Below are 20,937 nucleotides of genomic sequence, written 5' to 3' on the forward strand. Positions count from 1 at the left end.
AGAATATTGTTAAAGGAGGGAGGAGGCAAATCTTGAAATTGATGAAAATCTGAAGATTAAGTAAATCCTTGTAAATTCAACCCCAGATATTTGAGGCTACACTGTATGTTTTACTTAAATATTTGAAAATCTGAGCTCCAACTGTTGTTTCTGGACTCAGTTATGTATATATATACCCACAGTCTGACTCTATTAAGTACATAATTATTTAATATCTAACATATGTAGGGGACTGTGCTTTTAATAAGTTAGGGATAAAACAACAGATAAGAACATCCTGTTCTAGCCCTAAAGAAACTTACTACTTTATCAGAAGGTGATAACGACAACAAAAAAATACCCTCATATGTGTGCTGCATTTTTGCTACAAAATGACTTTTACTGCAGTGGTTTTTAAATGAACTGATCATATGAATCAACTCAGTATTTTATCAAAAATATGGATTTCTTTGGTCACAAAAGGTATGCTGAAATTTTATAGGAAAGTAGACATTAAGATGCAAGTAAACATTTAAAAAGCAAACATCAGCCATCACAAGGTGAGACAGAGCCATGAAAGAAATTGCAAAGCCTTTCTGCATGATGTCCAACATAAATACTAATGACAAAATGTAGCGGGGAATTTAAGTAGACAATAAATAGATGATAAAAAGGTTTATAAGGCCATGTCCAGATATTTGGAATCTAAGGCAACGTGGAGCCATTGAAGACTTGGTGACAGTGAGTACCTGGGACAGGACTGTGTCTTAGCAAAATCATAGTAATGACAGCAGGAAGATGATCAAAGCTTTGAGAGTTGGTGTGGCAATTCAATGGTTCCAATCAAACTGTGAGAGCTGGAATTTGTTTAAAGGCGCTGTAGACATGATAAGAGAGATTCACAAAACTTATATCAGGAATGGTGGATAGGATGAGGGGTGGGAAAGAGTCTATGATTTTAACTCTCTAGCTTGCAACTTGTATTATTGCATTAAGTCCACTAAGACATAGGCATGGATGATAAATTCAGATTTGAGCATTTTATGTGTCTAATACTCACATATCCACATGGAAATGTGCAGCAAAAAGCCATGTTAGTTAGACACTCGAGACAGAGATGAAGACTGGAAACAGAATTTGGGTATCATGTTTATTAAGATACAAGATGAAACAATGGGAATAAATGAGATAAGTGGTAGTGATGGGGAAGAAAATCAAAGGAGAGAGAAACAGGGCAAAATTGAGTTAGAAGAAGAATGAGCAGGACATCAGAAGTGTGTATTCACATGCACAACAAAGTGAAAAGCACTATGAAAAATTTTAAAGGAACGAAGAATAAGAAGCCACAGGATTTGATAGTTAGGAGGTAAATAAAGTGCTTTTCTTCCGGCTTCACTGAGGTATTGACAAGTAACATGGTGTAAGTCTAAGATGTACAGTGTGATGATTTGATACTGTAGACCTTGGAAAGTGTTTACCACGATAAAGTTAGCTAATACATCCTTCACCTGATACAATTACCATTTTGTGGTGGTTGTTATGGTGAGAACATTTACACTCTGTTCTCATAGCAACTGTCAAGTACATAATAGTGTTTTAGACTGTCGTCACCATGCTGTACATTATATCTCCAGGTCTTATTCATCTTATAACTGGAAGTCTGTACCCTTGACCTTCATGTCCCCATTTTCCCTACTCCCCAGCCCCTGGAAACCACCATTCTACATTCTACTTCTATGAGTTTGTTTTTTCAGATTCTACATACATATAAGTGGGATCATACAGCATTTGTCTTTTTCTGACTTATTTCACTTGAAGTGAATAACGATAAATGTTGTTGTGATAAATGTTGGTGCCTTTGCCTAATCAGAGTCCAATCCTCTTTCTTTAGGGACATAACTAATCTTTCTTCAGTGTAACTGCTGGTGGTACGAGGGATGGAGGTGTTAAATGATGGAGAGGTACCAAAATTTGACCAATCAGAATCTCTCTGAAATGTGATTCTTGAGTCAAAGGGATCAAAATGATTGGAGAAGATTCTTAAAAGATTTCACATGGAGATTGCCTCTTCATTTTAGCTGCTTTCCCCTTAAAGCTATCTCTTCTCTTTATTTTTTTTAAATTTTATTTATTTATTTTTGGCTGCATTGGGTCTTCGTTGCTGCACGAATGCTTTCTCTAGTTGCAGCGAGCGGGGGCTACTCTTCGTTGTGGTGAGTGGGCTTCTCATTGCAGTGGCTTCTCTTGTTGTGGAGCACAGGCTCTAGGCGCACGGGCTTCAGTAGTTGCGGCACATGGGCTCAGTAGTTGTGGCTCACGGGCTCTAGAGCACAGGCTCAGTAGTTGCAGCGCACAGGCTTAGTTGCTCCGTTGCATGTGGGATCTTCTTGGACCAGGGATCGAACCCATGTCCCCTGCATTTGCAGGCAGATTCTTAACCACTGCACCACGAGGGAAGTCCTAAAGCCATCTCTTTTTGTGAGGCCTTCTCCTTTGATATGCTCAGCGATCTCTTTTTCTTCCAATATCTTTCTCTTTTACTTAAGCTTGTCAGATTTAGTTTCTGTTGCTTGCCTTCACAAAATTCTAAGTGATACAGATATTAATATAAGTGGGGGCTGATACAACTTCAGAAAACATCCAACATCAAAGAGACAAGATTCAGTTGAAGTGGTCAGTATGATAATAAATAAGAAAATTAAAGTTAGGAATTCCTGCCTGTTGCCGATGATCCAAGATTCTTGAGAGTCAGATATGAAAATCTGTAAAGTAGAAAAAGCGGATCATCCGTCCCAAGTTAAAGTCAGGGACTGAAAACCAGGGAGGGAGAAGATACGGGGCGTCCGGGTAAAGCCTTCCCTGCCTGCCCTCCACCCTGTGCACATATGTGCAGCTCAGGAGAGCTGACCTCGCTAGGGTGTAGATACCTATATAGTGATACTGCCTTTCTGTGTTTCAAGGAGTAAATGGAATATGTGTGAATGAAGGAAGAAACAGGTTGCTCTTAAGACAGATTTTGGTAAAGAAATGGAGGAGAATTGTGGTCCAGGGAGTTATTTGCTTTCAGGCGTAGAGAAGATATGAATATGCTTGTAAGCCTAAAGAAGGAAGCAGTGGAGAGGAAAAGACCAAAGCAAGGAAAGAGAAATAAAGGCATCAACCCACAAAGGCAGAGGGAAATGAGGAGGAAAAAGGCACCAGTGCTCGTTACGCAGGCGTCACTGAGGTTAGTGGAGCATCAGATAGACCGCGGGGAGTTTACCCTCCTCGCGGTCTCCATCCATCCCTGGAAGCTAACCCTGCACAACAGGATGCTTTGTGCGCTTGGTATTCTAGTGTCTCTTCTAGAAAAGCGGGGCGCCTTCTCACTTCAAAAGCTTTATTAATTTTGGCCCCTCATATGCAGCACTTGTGGAAGCGCTGCCGGGGTGGCTGCTCTGCGTGAGGTTGCATGCGGCTGGGGGCCACACACTGAAGGCACCACCCTTGGCCTTGCAGGGCTTGGTGTTGGGGAGCAGAAAAGGGGTTTGTGCACTGATAAATGCAGAGCTGCATTGCAGTATGATGTGGTCCTATACCTAACCCAGAGTTGGGGCAAATTAAAAACTTCTTGGAAGAAATGACATCTAAGGTAAGATGTAAAGGATGTGTTGAAATTATTCAAGGAAAGGATCTGGGAGAAGAGGAGCATGTTCAAGGCAAAAGAATGGCAGGTATGAAAGAAAACATAAAGGCCACTGAGAAGATAAGAACAAAGCTGTACAAAGTAACAATGTGTAATCTAAATGGCAAAATTATTTTAAAATCTCTGTTTTTCTAAGTATAGTAAGTTCATATAAAAAGACTAAATAATTTAAGGAACATAACATGACCAGGTACAGCAGATAAACTGGAAAGTTTATCTTATTAGAAAATGTTAAATTGAATTATTTCAACCTAATGAAATAAGTTACATTCATCCTACAAGAATGTTATTTAAAATTGTGTAAGGTAATATTATTTCCTTACTCCAGACAGTTATTCTGTGACATAAAATGATCAAATTCTATATACACATAATCGTTATTTTCCCCTTGTCTGTTATGTTTTATGTGTTTATTACTACGCATTATTTTTATATTTTATACTTATGATCATTTAAGCTTGACTTAGATCTAGAACATGGATGGAAGTACAGTTTGTATTTTATTGTGTTTAAATAAATGCATTTACAACTCATTTCCAGGTTAGGATTCTGAACTGTATACAGACAGTACTCATTCTTTTTTTTTTTTTTTTGGAAACCTGTATCAATGCATTTTTAGTGTATTACTTCATTCTATTTTTCTAGTCAGGCTTTAATATTTTAAATTCCTTCTCCTTTAAGTTCTTGGCTTCGTATAAGTGTATGCACATTTTTTTACCCTTTTATCTTTCAGAGAAGGTCACTTCAGTTTATTGAAAAGAGCAACAGTTTTGGAGCTAGAGAGACATCAGTTACTTTCCTGTCTCTGCCTCTTAAGGCTTAAGCTATCTCAACTTTAGTCTCCTCAACTCCCACATAGAAAACACTTTTTCTCCCCTGAAATAATCTGGCAGTTCCTGCTTGGATTAAAAATTTGCACATCCAGTTGAGAAATTCAACTATGGAGAAGATAACCTACAGAAATAAAAGCACCAAGAGATCATAAATATGAGCAAATATGTTTGCTTCAAAAGCTTCCAAAGAACAAGAAATGGAAACTATGTAAATATTTACTTCAGGGCAATGACTGAAAAAATATATTTCATATTTATGATGTAGCTATCATAGACATGTATGATGTAAAAGCAATTGGTTAGACTTATAGTTATTGACATGGAGGCATAAGCATGATACATTGAGTGAAAATAGTAAAAAGAAAGTCACCATCAAATAGTTGTTGATTGAAATAGCCAAAGAAATGAATGCGTGGATGGACTGAGCTGTGTGCGCGGATAGAAGAGCACAGCCTCTGGAGCAGTCCCAGGAGGGGTCACGAAGTTCAGGGTCATGGTGGTCATACTCAGGGTTGGGGGACGTGCTTTCCCAGGTTTGGTGGGGCAGAAAAGAAATGTGAAACCCACTGCCCCATCACAGTGATCCCCGAGTGTACAGATTGCATGTTCAGGAAAATTTAAACAAATATTGGGCATCATCGCAAAATTTTTATTTTATTTTGAATTTTACCAGAGATGATTTTAAAAAGCACCCTGCAATCTACTCTCACATCAAAGAACACAAGAAATCACATTACTTCAAAATTAGCAAGGATCGTGAACTACATGGTGTTCCTACAAATAGTACACATACACTTTGTGAAAACATTACTCTTCTGTTGTAATTTTCATCTTTTGGACTCAGACTGCTGAATACCTCTCATAATCCCAAACCAGCCCAGAGGCATGAGTCTAGGAGCCCCTGTCATGGTGTGACCATTGCAGATCTGAAGAATGGACAGAAGTAGAGGAGAAGACTTCAGTGGGGAGTTATTTTGTTTGCTTTTAATAGATTATTTGACCCCAAGAATTTAAAAGGAGGAATCTAGAAAACAAGCCCAGTTCCTACAGTCAAACTAAAATCACCATCAAAGCTATAGATTCTTGGCTGATCAATTAAATGCTGTGTGTTCTTTATATTAATCTAACCCAAATAAAGACTCAGGGTCAGAGGATGGTATGGACTGAAGTAAAAGGTGAGAGTGAATTGCCTCGGCTACAAAGATAATGGATCCAGAGGCAAGAATATAAGCAGGTTATTATACTGGAGCTCAATCTAATGTATTAAAACAAAACAACAATTACAGCTCTACCACAAAAGCAGAGCTAAGGGGTTACAAAGCAGATGTCCTTGCCTGAGAGCGTAGTGCACACCACATGGATACGCCATGTGGAAACAGATGACAGTGGACACTTGACATTTGTTAAACTTAACCACGAGTGAGGTAATTATTTTTTTAAATTTAATTGTAAGCTGAATACTTCAGAGAGAAGTACATTCCTCATAAACACTGCTACATCTCTGCTTATGACTTTAGAAGCATCATTAACAGCCTTTACTTTTGATTGGATAGCTGAAAACCAAAAATGATACATATATATATATATTTCAGAATCTCAGGTCAGATTTGTTTTGAGCATATTTTTATGAATTTATTTTATTAATTTCCCTGGGGGTGGACACACTTTCTTTTAGAATATCAACACTACTGGGAAGTAAAAAAGAATAGCCTCTTTCCCTTTTCATAATTCAAGAGTATTTACTGACTCTTATAGTATTCTGCTTGGGCTGCCATAGCAAAATACCACAGACTGGGTGGCTTAAATAACAGAAATTTATTTTTTCACAGTTGTGGAGGCTAAAGTCCAAGATGAAGGGACCAACATATTTGATTTCTGATGAGGGCTTCTTCCTGGCTTGCACCTTCTCCCTGTGTCCTCACATGGCGTTTCCTCTGAGCGCACATGGAGGGAGAGAGAGCTCTGGTGTCTCTTCATCTTCTTATCTAAGAACACCAATTCTGTGGGATGAGGGACCTACACTTATAATCTTATTTAACCTTAATCACCTCCATAAAAGCCCAACTCTAAATATAGTCATGTTGGGGGCTGAAGCTTAAACATATGAATTTGGGGGAGATACAGTTTCATCTATAATGAGATGTTTATATTATTCACTGTTTCATGTATCGAAAACTTTTTAAAAATTTTAATTAAACTTCTAAAATTTTGGTGAAAACTTGTGAGATCTCTGGTTTGGGTAAATAGCTTGAAAATTCCTAAGGCTTGAACTCTGGGGCAAAAATCCCCTGAAACTAATCCTGTATAACCTGTTTGTGATATGTTGTGTATTTGGCGGCATTAAAATATTTAGAAGTAAAGCAAGCTAAGCACAATTTATAAATTCATCTTGTAAAACAGAGGAATCATTCACCATAAAGGACAAGTACTAAGTGTGAGAATTTAGAAATAAATGACAAAGAGATGGCTTATAGTAGGTTAGTCCCCCAAAAAGGTCCAAAAATGGCTTTGGTAAAGAGAAATGAAGGGCTGTTTGAGCAGATAAGGTGATGTGAGGGGAATGAAGTCTCATTTATTTTGTTTCTTTGTACAGTAAAGGGAAAGTCTAGAAGAGATAAACCAAGAATCAGAAAAGTTGCAAGTACAGTCTTCATAGGAGTTCGAGTATGAAAAATTTTTCAGATAAAAGGAAATTTCATTTTCTTTCAACTGTTTTACTGAACTATTTTGTTGTGTAAAATTTTAAACCTGGAAAAAGTGTTTTTATGTATTTCATAAGAACAAATTACACTTTAGGAGAAAGAACGAACGAGACTGGGTGTTCTACTCATGATGATGATGTTAAATACCCAAGAACATCCCCACAAGTTTGTTCCAAATACACTAAACAGAAATTAATGGCAGTCAAAGAACAATCCAGGAAAGTGCCCAGGAGGAGCTCTCTCATTTTCATAAAACTAGATTATACCCCTTGACCTATAATTACAGAAATTTTACACCTGTCAAGTTGTGGCCATCAGTACATTGTTTCACTGTGAAATCCAGCTCGTTTCTCACACACAGTGGCAAGTTCAAAGAAACCTGCAACCTTAATTTGTCCTTCTCACTTTTAACACACTTGCTGCAACTTTCCCCCTAGATTCGTGACATCTGTTTCTAGCCTGTAGTATCCTTAAAACATCACATAGAAAGATAAGACCCTTATCTCCCAGTCTCTGTGGGACGGCAGGAAAATAACCTCGATAAGTCCCAACCAGCAAAAGAAGGTGGTTAATAACACTACCTGGCCTTCCCTATAAAACTTACAGCAATTTTCCACCAGCTCACTCTTGCACTTTTAATCTCCCCATCTTTTGTTTCAGAGAGTTGAGTGCAACCTCTCTCCCCCATTGCAATAGTGTTGAATAAAGTCCTCCTTGCCTGTACCAGTGAAAAAGTGTTGCCTGCCGTATCAGTAAACAAAGGATGTTGCAGCCATTAAAGACACCCCAACGGTGAGCCCTGAGGGAACTCAGAATAGAATAGGATGCCCGCCATCTAGCAGTCTCGTTGTAGCAGCCACCCCACTTCTACCCTCTCCACTCCCCCACCCCCCATGCCCCAGTGCACCCTGAGGAGACACAGGATGAGAAAGCACAGGATACTGGCCCCAAAGAGCTGAGGTGCCTATCAAAGGAATGATGTTAGTGAGCTCAGACTCTTGCACCTTCCCATACATAGAAAAGCGTTACATTCCTTAAGTGGAAGTGTCTGGTTTTCTTTAATTAACAGTAATCTTTTGCTGTTCCCAACTACCTGGTCTTTGTCGCAGAAACTCCTATACATGCTGGCTCCTCCTTTGCCTCTTGGGAGCCGTCTTTCAGAGCTATCTGAGACTGTCTCCCAGGCTTAAGTCCTCAGTTTTGTTCACCAAATAAAACATAATTCTCAACTTTCAGGTTTTGCTCTTTTTTCAGTCTACACCTGTTTACTTCGTCTGGGGCAATCTTCCTTTGACAAAGATAATCTTTCACAGGTTTAGAAATCATAACATGGAGGACTTTTATCTCTGCCTGGCCTTAGAGGAATGTTTTTGCTTTCATGAATTTCTGATTCATTTTCAGAAGATAAAAGTTTCCCTTAAATTTGGAAGCTTGTATTTCTCTTGGATAAAGACCACACCAAAGTCCTTTAGTTTTCTCAGACTCTTAAATACATAGAAAGTCAGGCTAAATCACGTGTCAAAAGAACTGGGAATTACACTAGGTGGATCAAAATCATTTTTTTAGAGATGAAATATCTTAATGAGATTGATTTGAACTACGGGGCAGGAAATAAAATGATTGAATTCTCTAATTGAGGTACCTGTAGCTAAGCAATTCCTTTCACACATGTCTTGTATTTTTCATGTGTTAAAAGGGATCAGCCAACAATACTAATAACAGTAAACACACACACACACACACACACACACTTTCTCTGAAATAAAATGAAAAGTGCACTTAAAGAGTTTCTGTTCATCTTTCGGAAATCTTTCATGAGAGTCAAATCACCAGATCACACCTGGACAAGGCAGTTTTATTTAAATTAGCTTTCCAAGTCCCTCTTCCAAGTCCCTCTTGACAAGGATAACTACTTTTATAGCTTTAGAAAGAGGTATACTGCAATTGCCATTTTAATGTAAAAAATAAAGGAAGCTCCTTTTGAGAGGCAGCTGCTAGGTAAAGTAGGAAGTGATCCATCTTTTTCTGTCTTTTTTTTTTCCTACTTCTTTCCAGAACTTTCTCAGAGTATCTACTTTATTTTACTTTCAATTTAGAAAAGTATGTGCTTTCAAATTTGGGGTGAGTGTTTGTGACTCCAGGGCCAACTGGGGGCAATAGACAGGATTTCCTTAAATCTATTTATGACATGGTCAGACAATTGTTTCCTTCCTAATGGGAAGGAATCGCAGTAATATAGCTAGCAGCCACTTTCATTTGGGGGATGTAATAAAAGAGACTCTGTAGAAGGTCTTTTGCATCTCATTATCAGACATTCTTCTAAAGTAGCTCTTTATAATGGAAAAAAAGGAGTCTTTCTCCTGAGACTATCTAAAGCTCCATGCTGTTCATTAATAGGCCTGAACAGAGAGGTCTCACATCTTTATTCAAAACCAACATTGGACAAGTCTTTAAAGAAATTATTAGGGCCCTCTTTGTTACCAAGGCTACCTTGTTTCTTTAACCTCATCCTCTGGCTGTGCACAGATCACTCCAAAGAGGGCACATCCAATTCCCTTTACTGCAAATGAAGATGGACTCGCTACTGTGCCACGTGAATATTAACCAGTCAGTGGGCACTGGCAATCTGGAAGTGTGTGCTGAGTTTCTTTCTTTCCATTTCTAAAAGAAGTAAATGAATTAAAAAAAAAAATTCTTGACTGGGGCATCTGGGCCCAGGAACTCAAATTATGAGAGCTGTAAAGAGAAAATTAATATGAGGTGTTGAAACTAAAGATATTCTAATCCTACCTGGCTGTGATGAGAAAAAGGTGTCAGGTGACAGGTTGGGTTAGGCCACACTCATCATTCAGAACAAAGTAATGTCATCTCTTTCTGTTCTGAAAATGAACCATTGTCTTAATAAACAGTTGAAATTAACAATGCATTTTTAGATTCACCAGAGGATGGATAATCAACTTCATTTTCACCCAGGTGAACCAGTCTCCTTGGCCTTTTCCCTCATGCCTGGAACTGCATCCATGGCCATGAATTTAAAAAAGCAGCTGAAGATAACATATTTCATGTAATTACCATTGAAACTGCAGAAAATCCCACCTGGGAAAGGTTCTAAACCCTTAAAAAAACTACAAAGTGTTCACATGCTGCCAGCATGCCAGTGGCAATCATCTGAAACTCCACCGTTAAATTTAGAGAATGCCAAGGCACAGGGTCCCTGCATCATGAGAGAGAAAACTCCGTCTAAAAGATGGTTTGTTTGTAATGCTCTGTGTTAATGTGGACACACATGGGGCAGGGAATCGTCTTGCAAGCTCTGCTGCTTGTGGGCTGTGCATGGGGGCAGTCACACAGGCTCTAAATACAGCCTGCCAAGGGTCAAAGCCTCATTATCCTCCTTATTAACCTTCTGTGACTCACCTTCCTCATCTGTAAAAGGGGCTCAGCAGCAGTTTGTATCTCACAGAGTTGTGGAGGTAAAATGAGTTATAGAACGTGCAGCACTTAGAACGGTGCCCGGCGCACTACAGCGCTCTGTAAACTGTAGTTATTATTTCTATCAGCTTGGTTCTACAAGGACACTTTTTTTCCTTGCCCCCCCCTTTACCTTTATTAACCAAGTGACAATCATTGCAAAATTTTAAAAATGCAAGTAAGTAAAAAGAGAATAAGATTACTCCTATTCCCACCATCAAAAATATACACTGGTATATAGTATCCCTATCACTTTTCACTGCCACTATGTAATTTCATTGATTTGATATATCTTGGGGGGCTTATATACACATTATTCTATGTGATGTTCTACATAAATAGCCAAGCAAATATCCTGCCTTCAAAGACTTTATATTTTAGTGGATAAGAAAGACTGTTTAAAGCATACATGCCTACACGCATGAGTGAATACATCCATAGATACATACACACACACATAAAATATTAAGTTAGGGAAGAGGATCGTGGAGAAGAACGCTTATTAAATGAATAGTGACTAATGGACAATGTTCTTTTAGGTAGGGTGGTCAGGAAAATGCTTTCTGTGGTGACATTGGAATAGAGACTAGAATTAACTGAGAGGGAATATCATGTAGGTATCTAGGGAAATAATTCTCTAGGCAGAGGGAACTGGAGGTAGAAAAGTCTGTCTGCATGCTGGGAGTCTTTTAGGCACAGTAGAATTAGTGTGCCTGGAATTCTGTGAGAGGGGAGAAAAGAGAGATGCTCTCTAGAAGTGTTCAGGTATCAGACCATCTATGGGTTGTAGCTCATTGTAGGGACGTCGAATTGTGCTTAAGCAGAAGAGATTCCATTGGCGGATTTAGAGTGGGAGAATATAAATATGTGTAAATATTTAAAAATAACATCTTATAGGCTCTGTAACAAGTGTATGCTATTCTGTAACTTACTTTATACTGTATATAATATATATATACAAACATACATATAGTTAGGCATCAAAGCCCAGGTAATATTGTCCCAGCCTAATTACTATTAGTCTGGGACAATGTGTAAGGTGAAAACTTCCTGGGCACAGAAGGACCCAATACCTAAATAAGCCGATTCTCCTGTGATGTTCCCTGCAGGATTTCCTTTCATGAAGCTGTGGCAATTCAAGTGACAAAAGCGCCAAATTGGCTCTATGGGCACGTGCCTCACTTACGTGGCTAAGCTAGGGGAGAAAAGACAGCAAGATATTATGAGTCAGAGGCTCTCGAGTCCGCAAGCTCAAGATGTATCCTTTAGGATGGATGAGACCGTGTGTGCTTCCTTTCTAAGTAATTATTTTTCATTATATTATTATTTATTTATTATTTTACTTTGTATGAACATATTTTGTTAATTATATGGGCAGACAGTTGTCACTGTGATACACACTGCCCTGTTGAAGATTTTCAAATTACTTAATTTCCAACTTCAATTATAAAAATATTTTTAATTATAGCCCATTTTTATAATCTATATTTTTAAGTTTTAGTCAAGTCAATATACCTATAAAGAATTTGTATTTGTTCACTCCTGAAAAATCTACTTATCTCTTGCACATTTTCAAAAGCCTTATTTACTTAATTCCTTTTGATTTCTCAGGTACTATTTGTCTATCATAGATACTATTTTAAATATGTTCTAATTGTGTGTGCACCCAATCTGTTTTCTTATGCTTTGTTTTTAAATTATCTGTTCAAAAATACATTTATTTATGGCTTAATACTTTGAGCTATGTTCAGAAAACCTAACCTCCGTCTCAAGATTATATAAATACATATCCTTTCATATTTTTAAATACTTCTCTCAGATTACCTTTGCATTTAGGTCTTGAACCATTGGGTAGGCTCTGTCCATGAGAGGCTCTGTCAGGCACCTGGAAGGTGCAGGAAGGAAGCAGTCATCTATTATCCTGCTCTCATCAGGAGCCTAGAGCAGCAGTGGCAGCGGGGAGGCTGCAGACCAAGAAACTTGGTGCTGGTTTCAGCAACACAATCAGCTGGACTGCCCGGGTGCTGGCCCCTCTGTTGGGCATCTCCTAGAAGCGACAGCCAGTGCTACTAATAGTTTTTGATCAGTTCTTTATATTAAGTATGTGTTTCAAACACCTGAAGCAGCTTCGATTATTTTTTGCCTGGGCCTTGACTAATTGGACCAACTATTTCCCAAGCTGTCACTTTTATCTTCTATTAAATCACCTCCACTCTCCCTTACACCCCTCCTCAACGCTTGGGTTCCCTTTCATGTGTCCTACTGCAAATACCCTCCATCTCAAAACTCTCTAGTAAACCTCTCTGCAGCAAAGGGATCTTTCCCAAGTACAAATCTCATATTGTCATTCTCAGCTTTGTTGAAAACTTTCTGTGAATGACCATTTTTTTTTTCCAACAAAGACAAAACCTATGAAAGCCTCTGCATGATGCTAAGCAAATGGTCTTTTGACTCCACTTCCTGACTCATCTTGAACTGTGTTCATTCTAACTTTCTCACTGTTCGTACAAACCTGAGACTGGTTTTCTTCTAATCTTCATGCTGCCAAGCTTCTCTCCACCCCAGGACCTGTGTTCATGATGTTTCCTCTCCCTTTAAAGCTGTTTCTTCCCTTTGTTCATTTTTTTCAGTCATTTGATGTGTATCACTTATTAAATCAAGACTTCTCATACCTGATTAGTCTAATCCTCTATTAGAGTTTATTACTGTGTACATATCCTACATTACACTTGGCAAAATTACAAATTTAATATTTGCAGTGGAGATTATTGGATTAATATCTGGTATCTTTCACTCCAACCAGACTTAAAGTCTCATGCGTGCAAAGGATGTGTCTGCTTTTGCTCATTCTTTAATTCCAGAAACTAGCACAGTGCCTGATATATTGGGTTCTATGATTACTTACTGCGGCCCTTATTCCTAGATTCTCTGCTGGGTTCATGTGCTGTTCCACTTCTATACTAGGCTATCTTATATGATTAGAGGAGTGTTGTAATGTCCTTTGCTCCATGATACAGTAAGCCTCCCTGCGTCATTCTGCTCTTTTTTCACGATTTTATTGACTATTCTTGTATACCTTTTTCCAGGTGACCTTTATAATTGTTTTTCTGGTACAAAAACAATAACTAAAACAATAACCACAATGATAGAAATAATAATAATTAGGATTTTAATAAGAGCTGATGTTCTAATATGTTTGTTTAGGAAAGATAATGCTTTCAAACAACCCCTAGCAGTGGGCATTGGGTTTGTTTGCAGGTGTTTTATATTATAAATAGCTTGTGTCCATATGCATGTATCTTTCTTTTCAAAAGATAAGTTTAAATTTTATGCATTTTATTGTATGTGAATTTTAACCTAAGAAGGGGAAAAAAGTGTAAGCACATGTTGAACCCTAGATTATATGCTTAACAAAGAATTTAAGGTATACTGGTGTCTGTCACTTACTTTTTTTTCTTTTTCTTTTATATTGGAGTATAGTTGATTAACAATGTTGTGTTAGTTTCAGGTGTACAACGAAGTGACTCAGTTTACATATACATATATCTATTCTTTTTCAAATTATTTTCCCATTTTTATTAAAGAATATCAGAAAATGAGGTGAGTTAATAAATGAACAGAGGGATGGATGGATTCAAACATGGTAAAGTGAATTTTAGACAAATAGTAATTATAAAATCTAGACGGTTGGTATATGAGATTTACTATAAAATTATTTTATTGTTTATGTATGTTTGAAAATATTCCTAATAAAATATTGGAATGAGAATTATAAACATCATAATCAGGATAATGATATTTGCCATGATCTTGTTTCTGGTACCTAAATTATATTTTTGAGGAAATATTAATGCATCATAGTGAATTTATAGAAAAATGATATAAAGCTAAAATTTTATATTTGACCAAATTTCCATTAATATATTTAAATAAAACTTTCATACAATTTATTTTCCATTTACTATCAGTCTCCTATTCATGGGTTTTTCACGGATTCCAGCAAGATTCTGTTAATTCATGTTTATTTTAAAACAATTTTTCCCAAACAATTAAATGCATTATATATTTTCTTATAATCATATATATATCAGCTTTATTCCTGTATTGACCTTTAATATAATTTGTTGTTTTACTATAATATTTTTGCTCATGTTTTCCATGTGAAGCAAATAATATATACTCTACAATTATTATTAATTAAATGGATTCTTTCAAATATGGTTCACTTAAATATTTACATAACTTTAGTAGCCAAAGTAGTGATTTAAACATTTCTGGCAACACAATTGCTACATTTTTAAAACAATTGCAATACTTTATTTACAATTTGGGTAAACTGTTTCTCTTTTTCTTTTCTGCTTGATATTGAAAGTCTCCTTATTGGAAGCTCTAGAATTTAAAACTTCAAATTTTCTAAATTTAAATATACCCAGATCACTTAAAAAAGAGAGATGCCTTATAGCAGTAATTTTAAGTTTGTAAATCTTTTGCAATCTTAAATTCACACTATATCTATTTTAATATTATTCATTATTCTTTATTCTTCTACATGTTTAAACTATTCCTTTCACGTAATATTGGTATTTGATAATTTTATAGTAATTACCGTATGTTATGGGATGAATTGTGACCCCCTTCCAAATCCATATGTTGAAGTCCTAACCCAAGCACTTCAGAATGTGGCAATATTTGCAGATAGGGTCTTTAAAGAAGTAAGTAAGGTAAAATGAGGTCATTGGAGTGGGCCCCAATAAGAGTCATATTCAGTATGACTGGAGTCCTTATAAAAAGAGGAGATTAAGACACAGACACACAAGAGGGAAGACCATGGGAGGACACAGGGAGAAGACAGCCATCAGCAACCCCAGGAGAGAGTCATCAGAAGAAACCAAACCCACCGATGTCTGGATCTTGAACTTCTAATCTCTAGAATTGTGTTAAAATAAATGTCTGTTGTTTAAGCCTCCCAGTCTGTGGTACTTTGTTATGACAGTCTTGGAAAACTAATGTCGTGACTATCATTTCTCAAATTATTCTGCAGAACAAAATGTTCTTAAAATGTTTTAAAAGTTTCTCAAATTTGAATATGTATGAATATATATTATTTCTTTTGGAGAAGATCAAAGTATACTTTGGAGACGATACAGTTTCAAATGGCATTAATACATGGTCATTTTTGATGCTCCTATAGGACTCCTGACAGAATGGGTTAAAAAGAAAACAAAAAATTCAATCTAGATTTATTTATTTTTTATTCTTGCTACAACGTATCTATTGCAAAATTTTAAAATTTAATTAAAAAGATGGAACAGTAGGTGGTAATATTTTATAAATTCCTACTGTCCTTATGGGTATAGTATCTGGATATTAAAATATCCAGTGACAACATCATATACAAATTTGAAAAGTGCTGTAAATCAAGCAACCTGGATGGAATGGAGGAAAAGGTACTCTCAAAAAACTGTGTTAGATTACTCACACTGATGCCATAGATGTGTGTGAATAGCTTGAATAAAATTATTTTATGTAAGAGAGGACATATGTTATAGATCTAAATTAATATGCCATTTATATGTAGGTTAATTAAATATATGACAAAGTAAATGAACCTTAAAATTAGACATTTAACTATTTCGTTTATACCCTTAGAATTTAGATATCCATGTTCACCAAAAACCTTCTATGTGTTAATGTACATTCAGTTTAAGCATTTGAAATAGGCCAGCAAAAAACAAACAAAAGAAAACGACAAATATAAGTAGAAATATAACTATATATATATATATGCTAGGCATCTGTCATTCTAAGTGTCTGATGCATTCTTTTGCCTTTATAACTAAAGAAATTGTCTAGATTATTTTTTTTGGAGTGGTTGAGGAAATATTTCAGCAAAAGATAAAAAACTGCCTGAAAACAGTTTAACTTGTGTTATCTTAAAGCCTTGCCTCTCTGTCATGTTTGCAATTTCCATGAGCTTTGCAATTCTAGCTTTTCCCCTTGTGCAAGTCTAGACAATGAGTGACTTCAGTTTCTGCTCCTTGCTTGCTAGTGTAGCACAAAGGTAATGGGGGAAAATAATGGATGGATAGTCCATTGTTTCTGCTATTTATTTGCTTTGCTCATCACACTTTTCCATTTTTACCTAGACTTTGAAATCCCCTGACTCAGGAAAGGGAGCTCGTGGCAGAAATGAGAAGGGAAACAGAAGTTAGTGTTCCTTTTGAGCTTTCAAGAGTCAAGGACAGGACCAAAAGTAGCTTGGAAAACCAACTTCTTTAGACACTCCCTGACACTTTCCTTGGTCCGCCCCAACCAGCAGGGATACGGGATCAAATGATGTCTTTGTCAGGGTAGAAAAGGTATGCATAATTATCGAGGCAGCCAAGCAGTTTGCCGCTTGGAGAAGGGACCTTGAGTCTTAGGTGTCATGAGCCAGGATGAGCTGAGAGGGAATGATAAAACTACCAGAGAAATTTGGTACTCTAGGTCATTGAAGACCTGTCATTTTCTTTGTTGGGATTTGGGAAAGGGCTTAGCTGACTGTCCTTCATGTGACACCGGCATCTTGCAACAACTGTGGAATTCAAGAGGCATCACTGTCTACAGCCAGATGCAGGGATGCAGGAGTGGTTGGGGCAGGAAATAGAGCCCATGGGGCTCCATGCGGTGAGGATGCGGGAGTGGACCCAGAGCCTACAGACCTGTGAACAGAAAATTATGTGATGTAACAGTGCTGCAGGTTGAGTGGAGGGGGCACTACTACCACAAAGGCAAATGAAAAATAAGACAAACTCCTTTTTGGTCTGCCCTAGAGAAAGAAAAGCAACAAGAACAACAACAAACAGTTGGACCTAAACCATAAAACTGATATAACAAAGATAATGCTGAAGTTATCAGGACCAAGGACTACAGAACCATGTGTCGGCCCATCATCACACCACCATCCTTTGGACTCCTGTTTCTTGACTCACTCATCAATAGCTGCACACACACTGCCTGATGCATGTGGGAGGGGTGTTCACCCAGAACACGGCCAGTGTGAAGTCACAACTAACTGGGATTCATTCCTACTGAGTCGGACCTTGTTGCTTGATCATTTCTCACTGGTTGAGAAGAACACGGCTCTTGTTTAAGTGAAAGGCTGTAATCATTAATCACTCTTACAGCAAAACCATGTAAGACTGAATTGAGGAGTTGTTCAAATACTGATATTTGGTCTTAATTATTTAACAGCCAGGCCACAGACAAAGGCAAAACCATGTATAAACCGCAACTATTAAGTAGCTAGCTTGTTTTTATGCATACGAACCCATCCAGCTAAAACCATATCAATCAGGCAGTTTTTTAAAGTAAACTTGTTAGACATTTAAAAAAAAAATTTAATGAAAAAATTTTTTTAAATTATATGTGTTTGAGAGCCAAATGTATTTCTGTTGTAGAAACAGTGGGACTCATACTCTGCCCACCAAGCATAAGTTTTTAAAATTACTATGTAGTAGAAAATCCACATATGATACTTATAAAAGTCATAAAATATAATTTTCTTTTTATTTTATGACTACGGAACAGACTCCTGAGGTAGTTAAAATTCTACACGAAACACTTGAGCAATGCTTCCTCCTACATATGCTCTCCTTAATGTATCAGATGAGTGGTGCCCCAGAATTATTTAAAGGACAGATTAGGAACCTTTGATGAGCCATGTCCTGCTTCCTCATCTCAGATCACCACCCGCAGTTTCCTTCTCTTTCCTCCCCAAACCCAAAACATAGGTCTTTTTTTTTAAGTTTTTCAAAAGCGCCTTGTTTTTTCCCACTTGTGAGTGTTTGCATCTGCTGTTCCATCTGCTGGAATCCCTGAGTCCCTGCGCTGTGATTCCCAGGTGACTTCTTTTCCTTTTGTAGATCCCAGAAAAGCATCACCTCTATCTGCTATTTGCCTTTCTATCTCCCCACCCACACTGCCTCAGATCCCAACTCCACTCTTTCCCTCCCCTCATCACCAAACCAATTCACATGTTCTCACACCACTCACTGAGTTTTTTCATAACATTTATCTGATTTTGCGATTTTAGTGTTTACAGAATGATTATTTGATTAATACCTTTTACTTTCTCCCTAATGTGTAGGATTCTTCGTGGATCTTAGTGTTCCTTCTGTTATCATTATGTCTTAAGTGTGAGACATATGGTAGATGCACAATAAACGTTTTTCCATATTGTCTGAGTCAGTCTGGGCTTCCAGAACAGACTGCCATAGCAGGGTGGCTTAAACAACAAACATTTATTTCCCAAGATCAAGGTTCTGGCAGGTCACTGTCTGGTGAGGGCATTCCCCCTGGTGTGCAAACATTCTTCCTCTCCTTGTGCCCTCACTTGTTGGAGAGCAGAGAATGGTCCTCTCTCTCTCGTTTCTTTAATAAGGAGGGCTCCACCCACATGGCCAAATTACCTCCCAAGGACCCCACGTCCATCACACTGGAGATTTAAGCTTTTACATATGAATTTCTGAGGTTAGAGGGTGGATAATACAAACATCTAGTCCATAGCACATATATTTACCATATAATGCCAAATGGCAAACAATATAAATAATCTTAGATGTTTCCATAAATCTCTGAGTCTATTTATCATCTTTGAAAAGGTAAAGAGCAAAGGAGATATTGGTAATTATCCTAAAAGCATTTTGAAGTGCTAAAGCACTAATGGAAATCTCTCATGAGGGTTTCTTCACTTCAGCTTCTTAACCTCTGCATATCTAAAGATTCTGGAGAGTCAGTCAACCCGAAGCACCTCCCACTACACAGGGTCCATGAAGGAGATAGTAGGTCTATCCCTTTCAAGTTGCCTTTGGGTATGAGAACAACAATGGCTTTCATTCTTCCAAGGGAAAACCCAAATCCCAAGACAAGGTCCTGAGTCCCATCCTGAGATGAGGAAGAGAGAAACACATAACATTCTTGAAATATTATTCAGGTTGTAAAGAGGTATTAAGTAACTTGCCTCAGGCCATCATGGAAAAGCTACTTTTTTTTTTGGCCACACCTTGCAGCTTGCAGGGTTTTAGTTCCCGGACCAGGGATTGAACCCACGCTCTCCACAATGAGAGCACAGAGTCCTAACCACTGGACCAACAGGGAATTCCCAAGCTACATGTTTAAAATTTAAATCTAGGAGTTCACCCTGTCATCCAATTTTTGCCAAATGCTTTTCTTTTTTTAGACAAGTATCATTCCGTTTTCCTTATTTTCAGAAAACCTGACATTTGTTCATGTGTTATGTTCATGATTATATGATTTTTCCTTCTTGTAGTCCACACTCAATTACCCACAGTATTGGTCTATAAAATCGGTTTGTAAATATAGAAAACAGATAAACTGCAATGGTAGTTTCCAAATGATACAGTTCCTAAAAACAAAACAAAACAATGAAGATGGAGACCAAGATGTCATATCGAGGGACAAATGTTGATTTGCATTTTGCCTTTTACCTATACCTTGTTCATCTTAATGAAATTGTTACACAGGAAGAGAGGGGGTGCCTAAAATAGTAGGGGGGGGGGAATACCGGAAGAAACAACCTCATGCATTAAAGTCAATATGTAAACAAAATATAGACAATGCAGTTTTCAGAAATTATATCTTGTACTCCTCCTTTGCTTTTCCTTCATGTTTTTAACATTGCTCTCTTTCATTTATGAGTATTTTCTCTAGCCCTCATGATGATTCTTGCTACCCTATGTGTCAGGGTCACCTCTTCTGGGACTATAATCTAACCTTCTTAGTGTCTCATCACTTTACTAATTCACAAAAATCAGCACAGCCTTCCAACCACAATTCTTACAACAAGGCACTAGATCATTTTGTGCAAGGATGTGTCATCCTATGATTCAACATGAAATACATCAGGAGGAAGTAAAATTGTTCTGTAGCAGGATCGCCATAAAGCATCTCCATTAAATCCCCTCTCCTGCTCTCACTCACATCTGTTTGACAGAAGAACATTTCTTAGGTAACAGGGTTTTTTTAAATGAGGGTATTGTCATCGTCAACACCGTTGTTTATTTCATTTATGAGTTTTCTACTCTGAAGAGGTCTAGGAAGTTACCTCAGAGGGTGGCATTGAGAATGTAAGGGTAGGATACATGTTAAAAGGACCTGAAAAGACTTGGAAGAGCTATAGAAATATAAAATATTATCCTAGCAAAGCAATTCTTAGTTTTTAAACAATATCTGTAAAGATAACCACAGAAGTCAGAATAATGCCAGA

This window comes from Delphinus delphis, chromosome 13 (assembly GCF_949987515.2).
Source record: "Delphinus delphis chromosome 13, mDelDel1.2, whole genome shotgun sequence".
NCBI classification, from domain to species: Eukaryota; Metazoa; Chordata; class Mammalia; order Artiodactyla; family Delphinidae; genus Delphinus; species Delphinus delphis.